We start from the raw sequence: 17,858 nt of genomic DNA, 5'->3' as shown, positions 1-17,858 counted from the left end.
CCTGGCTCAGTCTTAACTCCACCCCAAAACTTGCCCATATACTTGGGGTATTCAATGGACAGGATGATGTCCCCTCACATACTTTTGCTTTACAACTAATCACCTTCCATGATCTGCACCTTCATGTCATCTCAGCCAAACACAGGGATGACCATGCCCTTGATTTTATCATCACTCGCAATGGCTCTATCCATAATTCATATTTCTTTGACCATCTTGCTCTGGCCTCACCATTACTCCTTCAAAATTTCTACCCTTCAGTTAACCAATTCAACTTTATGCTGACCTCTATATTTGAATCTTTCATCCTATCATTGTATTGCCACCATTCCCTTTCCAAGTCCCAACCCTCTAGTACCCCCACCATCAGACTTCTTTACTCTAACCAGCAGCCAAATGCTGCTAGAGGAAGTCATATGAATGTTTTGACTGGGTCCACTACAAATCATTAGCAAAGGACTGTACCCCTTCCTGGGAAAGAAAAAACAAACTAGGCCATCTTTAATAAATGTGCTCTTCTCCCAGCTCTCTATATGCATCATCCTCCACACTTTCCTCCTTTGCTCTAATCTGGTCCTGGTTCCAGACAAGATAAGGTGACAGCTCACTTATGAGAGCACAATATCACTGGAGTGGAGTCCAAGATTTTGATGAGGGGAGAGATGTAGAGGGATGAAAATAATGGCCACATGGCAGGCAGCTTGGCATGTGTATGGCCAGGAAGTGGTTATTTATCCTATCTCTATCTTTTCCCTTTCACAGTCAACCTTCTAGAAAAAGTTGTCTACTCTTTCTGCTTCTAATTTCCCTCCTGTCACTTTCAACCTTTTGCATTTTGGCTTCTGATCTCATCACTCAACTGAATTTTCTTTCTTCAAGGCTACCAATGATGTCTTACTTGCTAAATTGGATGGCCTTTCCATTTGACCCTGTTGATGAGCCTCTTCTAGATATTCTCTCCTAGAGTTTTTGTGACACTATTTTTCTCCTGAGTCTTCTACCTCTCTAGACATTCCTCAGTCTCCTTTACTGATATCATCCATGTTCCTTTCCCCCACCCCCTACCCCCATGTATGGCTATACTACAAAGTTCTGTTCTGGGCCCTCTTTTCTTGCTCTATAGTCTCAGTGATTTCATCACCTTTTTATCTTTAATTATTATCTCTATATAGACAATTCCCAAATAAACTCCCAGATTCTCTCTTGAACTCCAGTCTAGGACCACCAAATGCCTACTTTGTATCTTTAATTGGATGTCCTATAGGCACTTTCAACTTTATATATATAATAAAAGCATTTTATTATTTTCCAGTTACATGTAGAGATAATTTTCAACATTTGTTTTTATAAGATTTCTAGTTTCAAATTTTTCTCCCTCCTCTCCCTCCCCACCTCCAGCAAGTAATCTGATATAGTTTATATATGTATAATAACATTAAACATATTTCTGCATTAGTCATATTATAAGAGAAGAATCAGAGCAAAAAGGAAAAACCTCAAAAAATAAAAACAACAGCACCAAAACCAAAAGAAATAGTGTGGTTCAATCTGCATCCATATTCCACAGTTCTTTTTTTTTTCTGGATTTGGAGAGCCTTTTCCATCATGAGTCCTTTGGAACTATCTTGTACTGTTGTATTGCTGAAAAGAACCAAGCCTATCACAGTTGATCAACACATAATGTTGATGATATTGTGTACAATGTTCTGATTCTGCTCATTTCACTCATCAAGTCGTTCCAGGTTTCTCTGAAATCCGCCTGCTCATCGTTTCTTATAGCACAATAGAATTCCATTACATTCATATACCACAACTTGTTTAGCCATTCCCCAATTGATGGGCATCCCCTCAATTTCCAATTCCTTGCCACCACAAAAAGAGCAGCTATAAATATTTTTGTACATGGGTCCTTTTCCCTTTTTTACGACTTTATATATTTTAAACAGAACTCATTATCTTTCCTTACTTCTTCCTAATAAGGACACCACCATTTGTTTAGTCTCCCAGCTTGTCAACCTCTAAATTATCCTTGATTCTTCATGCTCTCCTATTTAGATAGCAAGTTTCCAGAATATCTTTCCTATATTTCCCCATCTTTCCACTTGCATATGTACTACTTGTTCAGACCCTTTTCTCCTCATATTTGTGCATTTGGAATAGCCTCCTATTTGGTCTCCCTGTAGCCAGTCATTCCTATCTCTGGTACTTCCTCCATGCAGCTTCTATAAAATACAGATCCGACCAACTGATTCCCTGCTCACAAAGAGTGGTTCCAGCTTGCTTCTAGAGTAAGATACAAATTCCCTTTTAGCTTAAAGGCCCTCAAAATCTGGGTCCTGCCTATCTTTCCAGGCTTATTATACATTATTCTTCGTGAGTTCTACAAGCCATCAACACTGGCCTATTTACTGTTCCTAATAAAATATCAATCAATGAATAAGCATTTATTTTTTTACTAATGCACCATGTGCTGTATTAAGTACTGGGAATACAAAGAAAAACAGTCTCTGCTCTCCAGAACTTACATTCTAATAGAGAATATACCATATAAAATAAATATTTAATAGATGGAAATGTCTCCATTTATCCATGTCTCCATTTATCCTGTACCTTGGTAGCAGTTCTCTCTCATGCTTAGAATGCCTTCTAGCCTCACCTCCACTATGTGGTCTACCATCTTGACTATTAGTTTCCTTTAATGCTTAGCTAAGGTGCCACTTCCTATGGGAAGTTTATCCTCCTTCTGTCAGTTGCTAATATGTTCCCCTTCCAGAAATTACTTAGGGTTTTAAAAATCTTTTTCCCTTATTCAATTTTACTTTTTACTTTTTAAAATATTTATCAACATTCTTTTTTTAAATCATAAAAATATTTTATTATTTTCCAGTTACCTGTAAAGATAGTTTGCAACATTTGTTTTCATAAGATTTTTAGTTCCAAATTTTTCTTCTTCTCTCCTTTCCCTCCCTCATCCCTAAGACAGAAAGCAATCTGAAATAGGTTATATGTGTACAGTCACATTAAACATACTCTGCATTATCCATGTTGTGAAAGAAGAACCAGAATGAAAGAAAAAACCACCAAAAAAAAAGTAGAAACAGTATGGTTCAATCTGCATTCAGAATGCATAGTACTTTTTTCTGGATGTAGAGAACATTTTTCATCATGAGTTCTTTGGAAATGTCTTGGATTATTGTATTGCTGAGAAGAGTTGTCTTTCACAGCTGATCATTACACAATGTTTCTGTTACTGTGTACAATGTTCTCCTGGTTCTGCTCACTTCACTCAGCATCAGTCCACTTAAGTCTTCCCAGGTTTTTCTGAAATCTGCCTGCTCATCATTTCTTACAGCACAATAGTATTCCATTCCATTCATATACCACAAGTTGTGCAGGCATTCCCCAATTGATGGATATTCCCTCAATTCCCAATTTTTTGCCACCACAAAGAGAACTACTATAAATATTTTTGTACATGTGGGTCCTTTCCCCTTTTTTATAATCTCTTTGGGATACAGACCTAGTAGTGGTATTACTGGGTTAAAGGGTATGCACAGTCCCATAGCCCTTTGGGCGTAGTTCCAAATTGCTCTCCAGAATGGCTGGATTAGTTCACAACTCCAACAATGCATTAGTGTTCCAGTTTTCCCACAGCTTCTCCAACATTTATTATTTTCCTTTTTTGTCATATTAGCCAATCTGATAGGTGTCAGGTGGTACCTCACAGTTGTTTTAATTTGCATTTCTCTGATCAATAATGATTTAGAGCATTTTTTCATATGGCAACAGACAGCTTTGATTTCATCTGAAAATTGCCTGTTCATATCGTTTGACCATTTCTCAATTGGGGAATGACTTGCATTTTTATAAATTTGATTTAATTCCCTATATTATTAACATTCTTTTAAAAAAAATTTGAGTTTGAAATTCTCTTCCTCCCTCAAACCCCTCTCCCTCCTCTTCTGAAGGCAAGCAATATTATACCCATCATACATATGAAGTTATTCAAAACATATTTCCATATTAGACATGTTGCTAAAAACAAAAAGCAAGAAAAATAAAGTGAAAGTATGCTTCAATCTGCACTGAGTTCATCGGTACTCTCTCTGGAGATGGACAGTGTTTTTTCATTATGAGCCCTTTGGAATTGTCATGGATCACGGTGTTGATCAGATAAGCTAAGTCTTTCTCAATTGATTATCTTTACAATATTGCTGTTACGGTGTATAGTGTTCTCCTGATTCTGCTCACTTCACTTTGTATCAGTTCATATAAGTCTTCCCAGGTTTTTCAGAAACTATCCCCTTTGTCATTTCTTATAGCACAGTAGTATTCCATCAGTCATATACCAAAAGTTGTTCAGCCATTCCTTAATTGATGGGCATTTTCTCAATTCCCTGTTCTTTGCCATCACAAAAAAATCTGCTATAAATATTTTTGTACAAATGGGTCCTGTTCTTTTTCTTTGATATCTTTAGAATATAGACTTACTAGTGGTATTGCTTGGTCAAAGACTATGCACAGTTTTATAGCCCTTTGGGTATATTGGACTCCACAATGGTCAAACTGATTCACAACACCAACAGTACATTAATGTCCCAATTTTTTGATGTCCCCTTCAGAATTTGTCATTTATTTTTCTGTCATGTTAGCCAATCTGATAGGTGTGATGTGGTACCTCAGAGTTGTTAAAATTTGCATTTCTCTAATTATTAATGATATAGAGCATTTTTTCATATGATTGTTGATAACTTTGATTTCTTCTTTGAAAAACTACCTGTTAATGTCCTTTGACCATTTGTTAAATGGGGAGTAGCTCTTATTTTTATAATTTTGGTCCAATTCCCTATATATTTAAGAAATGAGACCTTTGTCAGAGAAATTTGCTATTAAAAATTTTCCCCAGCTTCCTGCCTTCCTTCTAATTTTGCCTGCATTGGTTTTCTTTGTGCAAAAATGTTTTAATTCAATGTAATAAAAATTATCTCTTTTACTCCTTGTGATCCTTTCTGTTGTAAACTCTTCCATTATTCACAGATCTGACAGATAATTTTTCCTTGCCCCCTAATTTGCTTATGATATTACCTTATGTATCTAAATAATGTATTAATTTTGATCTATCTTTTTATATGGTGTGAGATGTTGCTATAGGCCTGGTTTCTGTATAATATGTGCTTCATCTATTCCACAGATATACTACTCTATTTCTTATCCAGTACCATTTTGTTTTGATGACTACCATTTTGTAGTATAGTTTGAAATCTGGAACTCTAAGGACTCCTACTTTCATTTTTTTTTCCTATTTATTTCCTTGATATTCTTGGCCTTATGTCCTTCCAGGTACATTGTATTATATTTCTAGCTCTATAAAATAATTCTTTGGACTTTGGTATTACACTGTATAGGTAAGTTAATTTAGGCAGAAATGTCATTATTTTTTACCTTTTTTTTTTCAAATAGTTTTTATAGTATTGGAATTAATTGTTCCTTAAATATCTGGTAGAATTTGCTTGTAATTCCATCTGCTTCTGAGGATTTTTTCTTAGGGAGCTCATTAATGGCTTGTTGAATTTCTTTTTCTAAGGTATGGTTTTTAAGTATTCAATTTCCTCTTCTGTTAATCTGGGCACTTTATATTTTTGTAAATATTCGTCTGTTTCATTTATTTCTGTTTTATTGGCATGTAATTGGGCAAAATAGTTCCTAATAATTGCTTTGATTTCATCTTCATTGGTGGTGCAGTAACTCTTCATTTTTGATACTGATAATTTCATTTTCTTTTTTAAATCAAGTGAACCAAATATTTATCTATTTTTTTCATAAGACAAGCTCATAGCTTTATTTATTCAGTGTTTTAAAATTTTCAATATTATTCATCTCTGATTTTTTTTTTTAGGATTTCTGTTTTGGAGAATTTTATTTTGTTTTTTCCTAGTTTTTTGGTTTTCTACTTTCATGCACAATTTATTGAAATGCTTTTATTTATGTATAAATGTTTAGAGACATAAATTTTCCCCATAGTATTGCTTTGACTGCATCCCACAAATTTTAGTATGTTTTCTCACTATTGTCATTAATGAAATAATTGTTATGATTTCTTCTTTGACTCACTCATTCTTTAGAATTAGATTATTTAGTTTCCAGTTAATTTTAATCTATTTTAACATGGCCTTATATTGAATATAATTTTATTGCATATGTTTTGAAAATGTCCATTTAATATTTCTGCTTTTCTGCATTTGGTTGTGAGGTTTTTATGCCCTGATACATGGCCAGTTTTTGCAAAGGTACCCTATACAGCTGAGAGAAAGGTATACTCTTTTCTATTTCCATTCAGTTTTCTCTAGTGATCTATCATATTTAACTTCTCTATAATTGTATTCATCTCTTTAACTTCTTATTCATTTTATGGTTAGATTTATCTAGTTCTAATAGGTAAATTGAGATTCCCCACTATTATAGTTTTACTGTCTATCTCATCCAGTAATTTATTTAACTTTTCTTTTAAGAATTTGGATACTATGCCATTTGGACAGCTAAGTGGCTCAGTGCACTGGGTCTGGAGCCAGGAATACCTGAGTTCAAATTTTACCCCAGATATGGCTGTGTGACCTTGGGCAAGTCACTTAACCCTATTTGCCTCAGTTTCCTCATCTGTAAAATGAGCTGAAGAAGGAAATGGCAAATAACTCTAGTATCTTTGCCAAGAAAACCGCAAATGTGGTCATGAAGAGATTGATATGATTGAAACAACCCAACAACAATAATAAATGCTATTTGGTGCATATATTTTTAGTACTGATATTATTTCATTGTCTAATTTCATTGTTTTAGCAAGATAAAGGTTTTTTTGTGGGACAGTGAGGGTTAAGTGACTTGTCCAGTGTCACACAGTGTCAAGTGTATGAGGCCAGATTTGAACTCAGGTCTTCCTGAATCCAGGGCCGGTGCTTTATCCACTGCACCACCTAGCTGCTCCCAGCAAGATATAGTTTCCCTGATTATCTCTTTTAATTAGGTCTAGTTTTGTTTTTGCTTTGTATGAGATCATGATTGCTACCCCAATCTTTTTTACTTAAGCTAAAGCATAATAGATTCTGCTCCAACCTCTTAGTTTACCTCTGTGTGTACTTTTTTCTTTCAAAGTATGTTTCTTGTAAACAACATATTGTTGGATTCTGGTTTCCAGTATATTTTGCTATCTGCTTCCATTTTGTGGGTATGTTGATCCTATTCACATATACAGTTATGATTGGTAACTATTTCCCTCCATTATATTTTCTTCTGTTTTTCCTTCTCTTGTTTTTTTTTTTCTTTTGACCCTGTCCTTCCTCAAGTCTCCATCTCTCCTGCACACTTTTCTCCACCCTCGAATTTCCACCTGGAACTGGGTAATAAGGAATGGAATCCTAGTCCTATATCCGGTGCTAGCCCAGTAATCTCTTCCTGACCAGGTTCTCAATCCTCTTAACATCTCTGGGTGCTGCTGCTGCTGCTACCACTATCATCTACCAAGGCTCATAGCTGGTGTCCCTGCCGTGCTACACTTCTGGCCAGCCCCCACCCAGGGCCACACATCTTTCTTTCTGACCTAAGTTATCTGGAACCGGAAGAATATCTTACCCTGACCTTTTGTGGGTTATGCCACTTTAGAATTCGATTTGAAATGTTAAAATTGTTTAGAAGGTAATGTTGGAAGAGTTAGACTACAATGTACTTTTTACTGGGCCATATTGGCTCTGCCCTTCCAGAAACTATTTTGTATTTACTTTGTGTATATGTCCTATCTCCCCCAATAGAACTTAAGCTCCTTGAAGGTAGACATTCTTTCCTTTTTTTTTTTTAATACATCCCCAGGATCTGGCACAGAGCAGTGACTTAATAAATCCTTCTTTAATGAATACTGGATGCCAGGTAAATGAAGTATCACTGATGAGCCACAGTGGTCTAGTCCCAGCTTAGCTACTCTAGCTAGCTTTATGACTTGGAGCAAGTCATTTAACCTCAGTGGGCTTCAGTTTTTGTAGCAGTAAAATGAGGGAGTTAGATTTAGATTAGCTCTAAGGAAGGTTCTTTTGAGCTTTACAAGTTTTATGATCTATGGATACAAGTTCAGAGATATAATAAGCTGGAGGCAGAATGGAAAAGGAGATGTTCAGGTCACAGGTATATAATTAAAATGCACATTATGTTGTCAGATTTAATCCATCTTATAATTCGATAAACTTTACTATTAACAAAACTAAACTAAAAGTTTAAAACTAAAGTCTAATAGATCCAACTATCTTTGTAGTCTCTGCATTGATGATTATATTCACATAGAGATCAGGTATAAAAATAGTACCTTTTCCCCAAAACTCTGTTTGCATTAAATTAAGAGTTTTGGAAATAATTTATTGTAAATTACCTTAGGAGAAGGGGAAGATGATATTTAAATGTTATTTTTCATCTCATAAAGGTTGACTATGCGATTGGATAAAATTTGAAAGTGAACTGACCCTAAAATATACACCACATCACTGATATCCACATGACTGCTGATTTGCACCTGCTCACCGCCAACAGGAATTTGTAGTGGAGGAGGGCACAAAAGAAATTTAGTAACAACATCAAGGGAGGAGGAACATATGTCTAAACTTGTTAAGGCATTCATGGAGCCGCAATTCACTTCATTTTACCCTCAAAGCTAAAACGTACATTGTTCTGGCAGATGTACACATCAGTTGTTTGCTTTTACTAGGGACGCATACCAACATGTAGTGTCTGGAAAAAAGTCTCATGTATATGCATTATATAATAAAGCATTCATTTGTTCTTTCAGCAAGTAGTTATGACACACCTAGCACATACAAAGCATTATGCTGTATGCCGAGGGGGGATGCAAAAATAAAGACCAGTCTCTGTCCTCAATCTAGCTTGCAACCTAGTTTGAGCTATAAGCTAGCTGTACATAGACAATTATAATACAAATTGGAATATAATAAGTACATAACACTCAATAAACATGTATTATATAGCAAGCACTGGGCTGGCTATCGACAAAAATGAAACAGTTCTTGCTCTCAGGAAAATTTTAACAAGGGAGTGAACATGCACACTTATAATTATATGTAGAATATATACAAAACAGATACAAGGTAATCAATTGGCAGGGAGGAGATAAAGCACTAGTTGCAGGAGGGGATCAGGAAAGGTCTCATTCAAAACATGGTCCTTGAGCTGTCTTAAAGGAAGTCAGGGATTCCAAGAAGAAAGAGCTTATAATCACCCCCACTCCCCTATGAGAGAAACAATACTTAATATGAGTTCCCCATCCTAGCAAATAAAATGAGTAAAACAAAAGACTATGACCTTGTTAAGGAGTGTATACAGTAAGGCACTCAGAATGGCTCAAGAGCTGGCTCATCTAGTCCAATCTCTTCATTTTATAGATGAGGAAACTCAGGCTCAAGGAAATTAAAGGACTTATTCAGGGTAATAAGTAGCAGAGCCGGGATTGCAAACTGAAGTCCTCTGATTCCAAATCTAGTATTTCTACCTAGTAAACGATAGGTGCACGTTAAAGGGGGCGTGCTCGTCAATGTTCAGCAACTAATTCCCAACAACAACAAAGTGTTCCCAACATGCTTTTAAGTTTAATCTTCGTTATTAACACCTATCAACAAAACAATAAATCAAGTCCTGATTTATAGCATTTGCTGATTTCCGAGGTATAAATGCCCACTGAAAATTTGACAATGGCTCTCAGAAGCTAATTTGAGCTGGTGCCCATAACATCCCTGAGTCTTAAATGGAAGGAGACTTGTCTCTTGAAAAATTATGGACTGTATCCAGCTTCAACCAGTACTCACTGACTTTTCCAACAGAAGTTTGGTGTGTTACTTAATTGGCAAAAAGGAATTAATTTTGAAAACTGAGGAGTGTTCTTAGAATTCCTCATTTGCCACCTTTTGTAAGACGTATTTCTTACACCTAGTATAGGTTGCAATTTCCTAAAACATCCCATAGCTTTGTTTTATTAGTGGTTTCCCAACAAACCAGCAATCTAATGGCCTGGCAATGCATCAAGATTCAGAATGGAACTTTAAAATGTCCCTGGGCCAGTAGGAATGAAAAGGACTGTCCAGCTAACATGGCTAAAGGAAGCTACTTTATTTCCCCGATTAACTGACCTGAATATCAAATGTCAGTATTCCTGCCCCAAAGAGCCAAGCTATTTGCTGGCTAGCTATGTTGCAACCCTAGACACATATCAAGCTCTTTTTTTTTTTTTGTCCAGTGTAGAAAAATAAATCAACCTACCTGAGATAGTAAAGAATTAGCCAGACTATTGAGTCAACCACCCTCACTGGGGAGCTCTGTTTGTGTTGTTGGAGGACATTACTAAACTGCTGAGTAGGCCCACTAATATCATTTTATCTAATCTCAACCAGGTTTTCACTGCAGCAGGGCAAACATTGTATTCCTCTCTAATTGATTCCCTATCCCACCCTCCACAGCAGCTGTTTGAAACTTCATCTCCCCTCAAGCTTCCCACAACATTCTGTCCCCCACCTCTGTCAGCCACAGACCTTTTTTCTCCTTTCCCCAGCTTGTTCCCCAGTTGTCTTCCTCCATTAGAATACAGATTCCTTGAGAGCAAGGGAGTCGCTTGTATTTCTGTCCCCTCACTTAGCACAGAGCCTGCCACACAGTAAGTGCTTAATAAATGCTTATTGACTGACAACTCATTTCACTGAAAAACTGAAATCATTTGAGAACTACCCCTTATCCCTTCTTCCTCATCTCGATCATTCAGACGTTTTTCTCCATTACCTAATTCACTCGTCTCAAATGAAGAGACAGCCCTACTCCTTGCTAAGGCAGGCCTCTGTATGCAGCTTTGATTACATTTCACTTCCACCTTCTTCATTCCTCACCTCTTTCTTACTTTCCCTGCATTCTCTCTTTTGCTCTCTCTCCCCCCACCCAATCTTGAACCCGTTCTCCTCATTTGCTGTTTTTCCTCTCTACTGCCTACAAATATTTCCACATTTCCATATCTTTACAAAACCTCATTTGATCCAACCCTAACCCACAGTTGCTGTCCTATATTTCCATCCACACTATTTGCTTCTATTTCCTTTCCTCTCATTTGCTTCTAAACCCTTTCGATCTAACTTCCAACTTCACCATTCAGCTGAAACTATGCTCTACAAAGTTACCAATGATGTTTTCATTGCCAAATTGAATAGCCTTTTCTTAATCCTCATCCTTTTTTACCTCTGCAGCATTTGACATGGTTGATCACCTCCTGGATACTGCTTCTCTATAGGTTTTCATGATACTGTTCTCTTGGTTCTCCACCTTCTGCTTCTTTTTAATCTCCTTTGCTAGTTCTTCCTCCATATCATGTCTTCTAACTGTGGTTGTTCCCCAGTGCTCTGTTCTTGGGCCCCCTTGCCTTGCTCCTCTATGCTATCTTATTTGATAATCTCACCAACTCTCATGGATTCAATTATCACTTATATACAGATGATTCTCAGTTTAATCTCAAACCCAACATGCTTGAAACAGAATACATTATTTTTCTCCATAAACTTTCTTCTTTTCCAAACCTCCTCCTCTCATCTGAGGACACCACCATCCATGCATAGGCATCCAGACCAGCAATTATGCTGTCACCCTTGACTCCTTTTTAAAATTCAGCCCACATATCCAATCGATTGCCAAATCTTCTAGTTCCTACCTTCACAATATTTTTCATATATGTCCCCTCTTCTCTGCTCATACAGCCACAACCCTAGTCATCTTTCACCTTGACTACTCCAAGTACATAATAATTGCTCTTCTTGTCTCAAATCTCTCCCAACCCCAATCCAAGTGCATCCACCACTCAGCTGCCGAAGTGATTTTAGTAAAATAGAGGTCATGTCACATACCTTCCCCACTCCTGCTTAATGAGCTTCTGTGGATTCCTATTATCTCCAAGAAAAAATGTAAAGGTCTTTGTCATTTAAAATTCTTTATAACCTAGCTCCTTCCTACCTTTCCCAACTTCTTCCAAATTCCCCTACATCCAAAATTAGTACAGTCACAAAGGTGGGGGCAGGATGTAATAAAAGTAGATGTTTCCTTTTAAAAATATTTTATTGTTTGCAAGTTACATATAAAACAATTTTTAACATTTGGTGAGGTTTTTTTTAAAACTTTGAGCTCCTGGGGAAGCTAGGTGGTGCAGTGGATAAAGCACTGGTCCTGGATTCAGGAGGATCTGAGTTCAAATCTGGCCTTAGACCCTTGACACTTACTAGCTGTGTGACCCTGGGCAAGTCACTTAACCCCAATTGCCTCACCAAAAAACCCCCACAAAAACAAACAAAAAAAACTCTTTGAGCTCCAAATTCTCTCCCTCCTCTGCCCACTTCGAGATGGCAAGCAATTTGATATAGGTTATATGTGTACAATTATGGAAAACATTTCTATATTAGTCATGCTGTGAAATAAAACACAAACCAAAAAACAGACCCAAAACACAAAAATTAAAGTGAAAAATAGTATGCTTTGATCTGCATTCAGACTCCATCAATTCCTTTCTCTGGAGGTAGATAGTATTTTTCATCATGAGTCTTGGAATTGTCTTAGATCATTGTATTGCTGAAAATAGCTAAGTCATTCACCGTTGATCATCATGCAGCATTGTTGTTACTGTGTAAAATGTTCTGGTTCTACTCACTTCACTTTGCACTTTGCATCATCTTACTGAATATCAAATAACAGCATTCCTGCCCCAAAGAGCCAAGCTATTTGCTAGCTAGCTATGTTGCAAGCAATCTGATATAGGTTATACATTATAATCATGTTAAACATATTTCCACATTAGTCATGTTGTAAGAGAAGATTGAGAACAAAAGGAAAAAATGCAAGAAAGAATAAGCAACAAAAACAAAAAAATGCTTGTCATTTCTTATAGCACAATAGTATTCCATCACAATCACATACTACAAAAAAGTAAGTGTTCTCAAGATTACACTCACTCTTCTTCAGATATGTCAATGAGTCCTAGACTGCCTTCACGAGTCTAGTTTGTCAGTTATGTTATTGTCTGAGAGGTTCAGCTTCCTGAAATGGGTACAATGGTGGCTCTTGGCCAGGTGGGTTAGATCTCTCTTAGATAGCAGAATAGCAATTCAAGGCTCACCAGGGAGCAGTATAGGCATTGAGCAGATATTCTAGCTTCCCTGAAAGATGAAAACAGCGTATTAAAATTTGAGGTGTCTCAGTTAGTATAGGTTGGCAGCAAAGTACTCAAAGTTGACCTTTAATGCAGACTTCAGCCATCACTGTTCATTTTTGATAGGAAATTTCAGGATCCACAGAGTTGGGAACCTGGTACTCTGTGACATAAGCCACCTAGCTTCTATCAAGTCCCTGATGCTATATCCCAAGTTTACTTTGCAGAGTAGCGCAGGGCCAAAAAAGGCCCAAAACTCTTCAGTTACCAGAAGAAGGAGTTCCACAGTGAAGACATCCTTGCAGGTTAGGTTAAATAATTGTTGGCATTGTCATGCATGGCTACCTTCAAAAAATCCTGTGACTAGAACCTCACCTAGAGGTACCCCAGGAGATCTACAAATGCTTCCTTGAGTATGGTCATGGAGGGAGATGCTTCCACACCTTGTTTTTATTCACTTGTTGTGTCCTGCTATAGGAGGATATAGGTTTGGGCCAAGATTGCTGAGTTGACCCACAAGGACATCCAAGTTCCCATGAAAATCCTTAACAATTCTGACATCAAAACAAAAAACAACCAATTATGACATATCCACCTGCCATAACCTCTGGCATGAGAACTTCTGGGTACCATGGTTGATTGTTTTCTTAATATGGCTTTTCATTCCCAGGATATAGCAGGACAATTCTTTCCGTTCAACTCATTACATGGGATGGTCCAGCAACAGCCTTGATACCTATTAGAGAGAGTAGGAGGGACTGTGCTGATACCAGTAACTTCTTGACTTTGGTATCTGAGTAGGGCCACAACTTTGCCATCTGAAACAACGTCTTCCTTTTCCTGAAAGCCACATTGAACACCTATAATTCAGCCACAGTGGCCTGCTTACAGTTACTCTAACATTACACTCTATCTCCTGTCTCACAGTGATTTGATCCCTACTCACAGAAAGCTTTCAAATGGGGAAGACAAAAAGGACATATATAAATATGGAACAAATAAAAGAAAATACATATAATTAAGTACAAAGTAGTTAAATAAAAGGTAGTTTGAGAGAAAAGGCACTAGCAACTAAGGGGAATACCCAGGTTGCTATAATAAAATGGATGTTAATATAAAAATCTATTTATAATTCTGTTTTATGCTTGGTGCAGGTAAGTAGTAGAAATTTTCAATGATAGTAAGTGGCATAAGGGAAATTAAATCTATGATCAGAAAAAGACATGGTGGAAAGTCATGTAGGAAGAGCAAGATGATAATAGTTGGACAGCTCAAATGTTGCCTCAGTATTTTTTTTTTGCGTTAGTAACATCTTATTTATTTTTTATTTAAATAATAAACATTTTTATTTAAAGTTTTGAGTTCCAAATTCTATTCCTCCTCTTTACCCTACCCCTTCCCTGAGGCGGTAAACAATTAGATATAGGTTATACATGTACAATTATGTAAAACATTACCATATTAGTCATTTTGTATAAAAAAACTTGAATAAAAGAAAAAAATGAAAGTGAAAAATAGCATGCTTCAGTCTGTGTTTAATCAGTATCAGTTCTTTCTTTGGAGAATAGTTAAGAATAATTGAGAATAGTTAATTCGTTCACAGTTCTTCATTGGACAATATTGCTGTCACTGTGCACAATGTTCTCCTGGTCTGCTTCATTGTATATCAGTTCATACAGGTCTTTCCAGGTTTTTCCGAAATCAGCCTGCTTGTCATTTCTTATAGCACAATAATATTCCATCACCATCATATACAACAGTTTGTTTAGCCATTCCCCAATTGATGGGCATTCCTTTGATTTCCAATTCTTAGTCACGACTAAAAGAGCTGCTATAAATATTTTTGTACAAAGAGGTCTTTTTCTCTTTTGGGGGATGTCTTTGGGATATAAACCTAGCAGAGGTATTGCTGGATCAAAGGGTGTACACAGTTCTATAGCCCTTTGGGCATAATTCCAAATTACTCTCTAGAATGGTGGGATCCATTCACATGTTGCCCTGGTATTCACAAAATATAAAAAGAACCAAAGGAGGACCCCTGTCATATTATGTGGTTCTTCTGAGAGGTAGCATGATATGGAGGATAGAGTGTTGGACTTGAATTCAGGAAGACCAGGATTCAAATCCTGTCCTTGACAAGTGCTGGTGGAATCACTCAGGGCAAGTCATTTAATCTTTCTTGGCTTCTCAACTACTTATCAATAAAATGAGGGGGTTAGCCTCTAGCCTTGAGGGCCCTTCTATTTCTACATCTATGATCTTCTGAGTGTATGTGAAAGAACATGGATTAGAATTGCACAGGATGAAAAAGTATGCATGCATTGTAACCTGCATCAATGGAAAAAGATTACTCACATGGATGAAAGCTGGAGATGATGATGCTTACAACATACCTCTCTTTTAATGTCTTTCAACAGTGTATCATTGTGGTATGGAGATAACCCTGGTTCTCAAACACCGTCTCCAAAGAATGCAAGCTCTGGCAGGACTTACAAAGCTGGAAAGGCTCAGTGATAGATCATGTGTCTATTGCCTTTAAACTAGCCTTTTTGTTCTTCTCGTTGTTGATCAGTCATTTCAGTCATGTCTGACTCTTTGTGACCTCATTTGGGGTTTTCTTGGTTGGCAAAGATACTACTGTGGTTTGCCATTTCTTTCTCCAGTTCATTTTACAGATGAGGAACTGAGGCAAACAGGATTAAATGACTTGCCTAGGATCACACAGCTAATAAATTTCTAAGGACAGATTTTAACTTGAGAAGATGAGTCTTCCTAACTCCAGGTCTGGCACTTTCTCCACTGAGCTTAGCTGCCTTCTAAACTAACTTAGTCAGGGGGCAGCTAGGTGGCGAAGTGGAAAAAGCACCAGCCCTGGATTCAGGAGGACCTGAGTTCAAATATGGCCTTAGACACTTGACACAGACTAGTTGTGTGACCCTGGGCAAGTCACTTAACCCTCATTGCCCCACAGATAGATAGACAGACAGACAAACAAACAAATAAACTAGCCTAGTCAAATTCAAAGAGCGTTATCACCAGAGGGCTAATAAGTGATTATAGGGTCAGAGCAAAGGATGGCAGCTTGTGAAGATATCAGAGGGCCCAGGATCAGTATCAATCAAAAGAGCATCCCAGACCAGTGAAATCATGGTTCCTTGATATACTGAGTTGACTTATTTACTATGCAAATAGGTCTGCCTTGTGTGACTGATGGGTAAGAAGCTGATTTCAGCTCCATGTAAGGAAAGAACTTCTGCCTTCAAGCAGAGAGAGGACAGCTATTTTTCAGCTATGATGTAGAAAGTATTCTTGTTGAAATATGGGTTTAACTAGATAGCATCTGAGCCATGAACTTTGAAGACTGAGATTTTAGGAGTCTGATTGTGCTTTCCCTACCAAAATTCAACAGGCTGTTGTCATTCCATTATATAGGTTCCATTTGTATCTACAACTTTCCTTCATTGCCTTTTAGGCAAGATGATTATGCCTAAAATAAACTACTCCCTCTGTATTTCACTATTATCTGTCACTTTTTAAAAACATATATCAAGGGGGCGGCTAGGTGGCGCAGTGGATAAAGCACTGGCCCTGGATTCAGGAGTACCTGAGTTCAAATCCGGCCTCAGACACTTGACACTTACTAGCTGTGTGACCCTGGGCAAGTCACTTAACCCCCATTGCCCCGCAGAAAAAACAAACAAAAAATATATCAAGATTGCTTAATATTGTACTTTAAAATAACAATCCTAAGAATCTGTCTGGGCAGGTGATGGACGTATGTGTGTATAGTGGGGACTGGGGGAGGTTTCTCATAAGAATGCCCTTTCCTTTCCTTCATCTTCTCTGGACCAGGGTCACTCAGAACCCATCAAGTATGCTTGATATTCATACTTGGATAAGATGGGAATCACCAATTCTATCCCTTCCAGGGAGAGAGAAGACCACTAGGCACTATAATTTGCCTTGCCCCTATCCCTTCCAGACTTCTTTATTAATATCTGACCTACTAATACTAACCAAAACCCACTCCGGGCCTTGCCATCTGCCCTGTATATGAACCCTTAGGACTTCCAGGCCTTTCTATCCACCTTGCAGCAGAACTCCCTTTTTTAGTGTTGCTTCCTCCAGTTATCCTGAGTACTTAACACAGTGTTTGGCACAAAGTAAGTACCTCAATACATGTTTTTGCATTCATTCAGAAATTATATTTGTAAAGTGCTTTACAATTTACAAAGCCCCTTTCCCCATATTTTATCTATTTTTATCTTCATAACCATCCTGTGGGTGGGTGGGGGGTGATTATGGTAATCTCCATTTTCCTCCAGAGGAAAGTTTGATGCTCAGAGAAGTTAAATGACTTTTCCGGTATCACATAGTCTGTGAGTAGCAGAGCCTGGAATTCTTAACTAAATCTTCATTTTCGTTTTTTTGTTTTGTTTTGTTTGTTTGGTTTTTTTTGGTGAGGCAATTGGGGTTAAGTGACTTGCCCAGGGTCACACAGCCAGTAAGTGTTAAGTGTCTGAGTCCGGATTTGAACTCAGGTCCTCCTGACTCCAAGGCTGGTGCTCTATCCACTGCACCACATAGCTGCCCCTCTAAATCTTCATTTTCACAGTGATGGTAGAACAACTTCACAAAGCCAACA

The sequence above is a fragment of the Dromiciops gliroides genome, chromosome 4 (assembly GCF_019393635.1).
Source record: "Dromiciops gliroides isolate mDroGli1 chromosome 4, mDroGli1.pri, whole genome shotgun sequence".
In the NCBI taxonomy this organism is placed as follows: Eukaryota; Metazoa; Chordata; class Mammalia; order Microbiotheria; family Microbiotheriidae; genus Dromiciops; species Dromiciops gliroides.
This window is presented reverse-complemented; position numbering follows the sequence as displayed.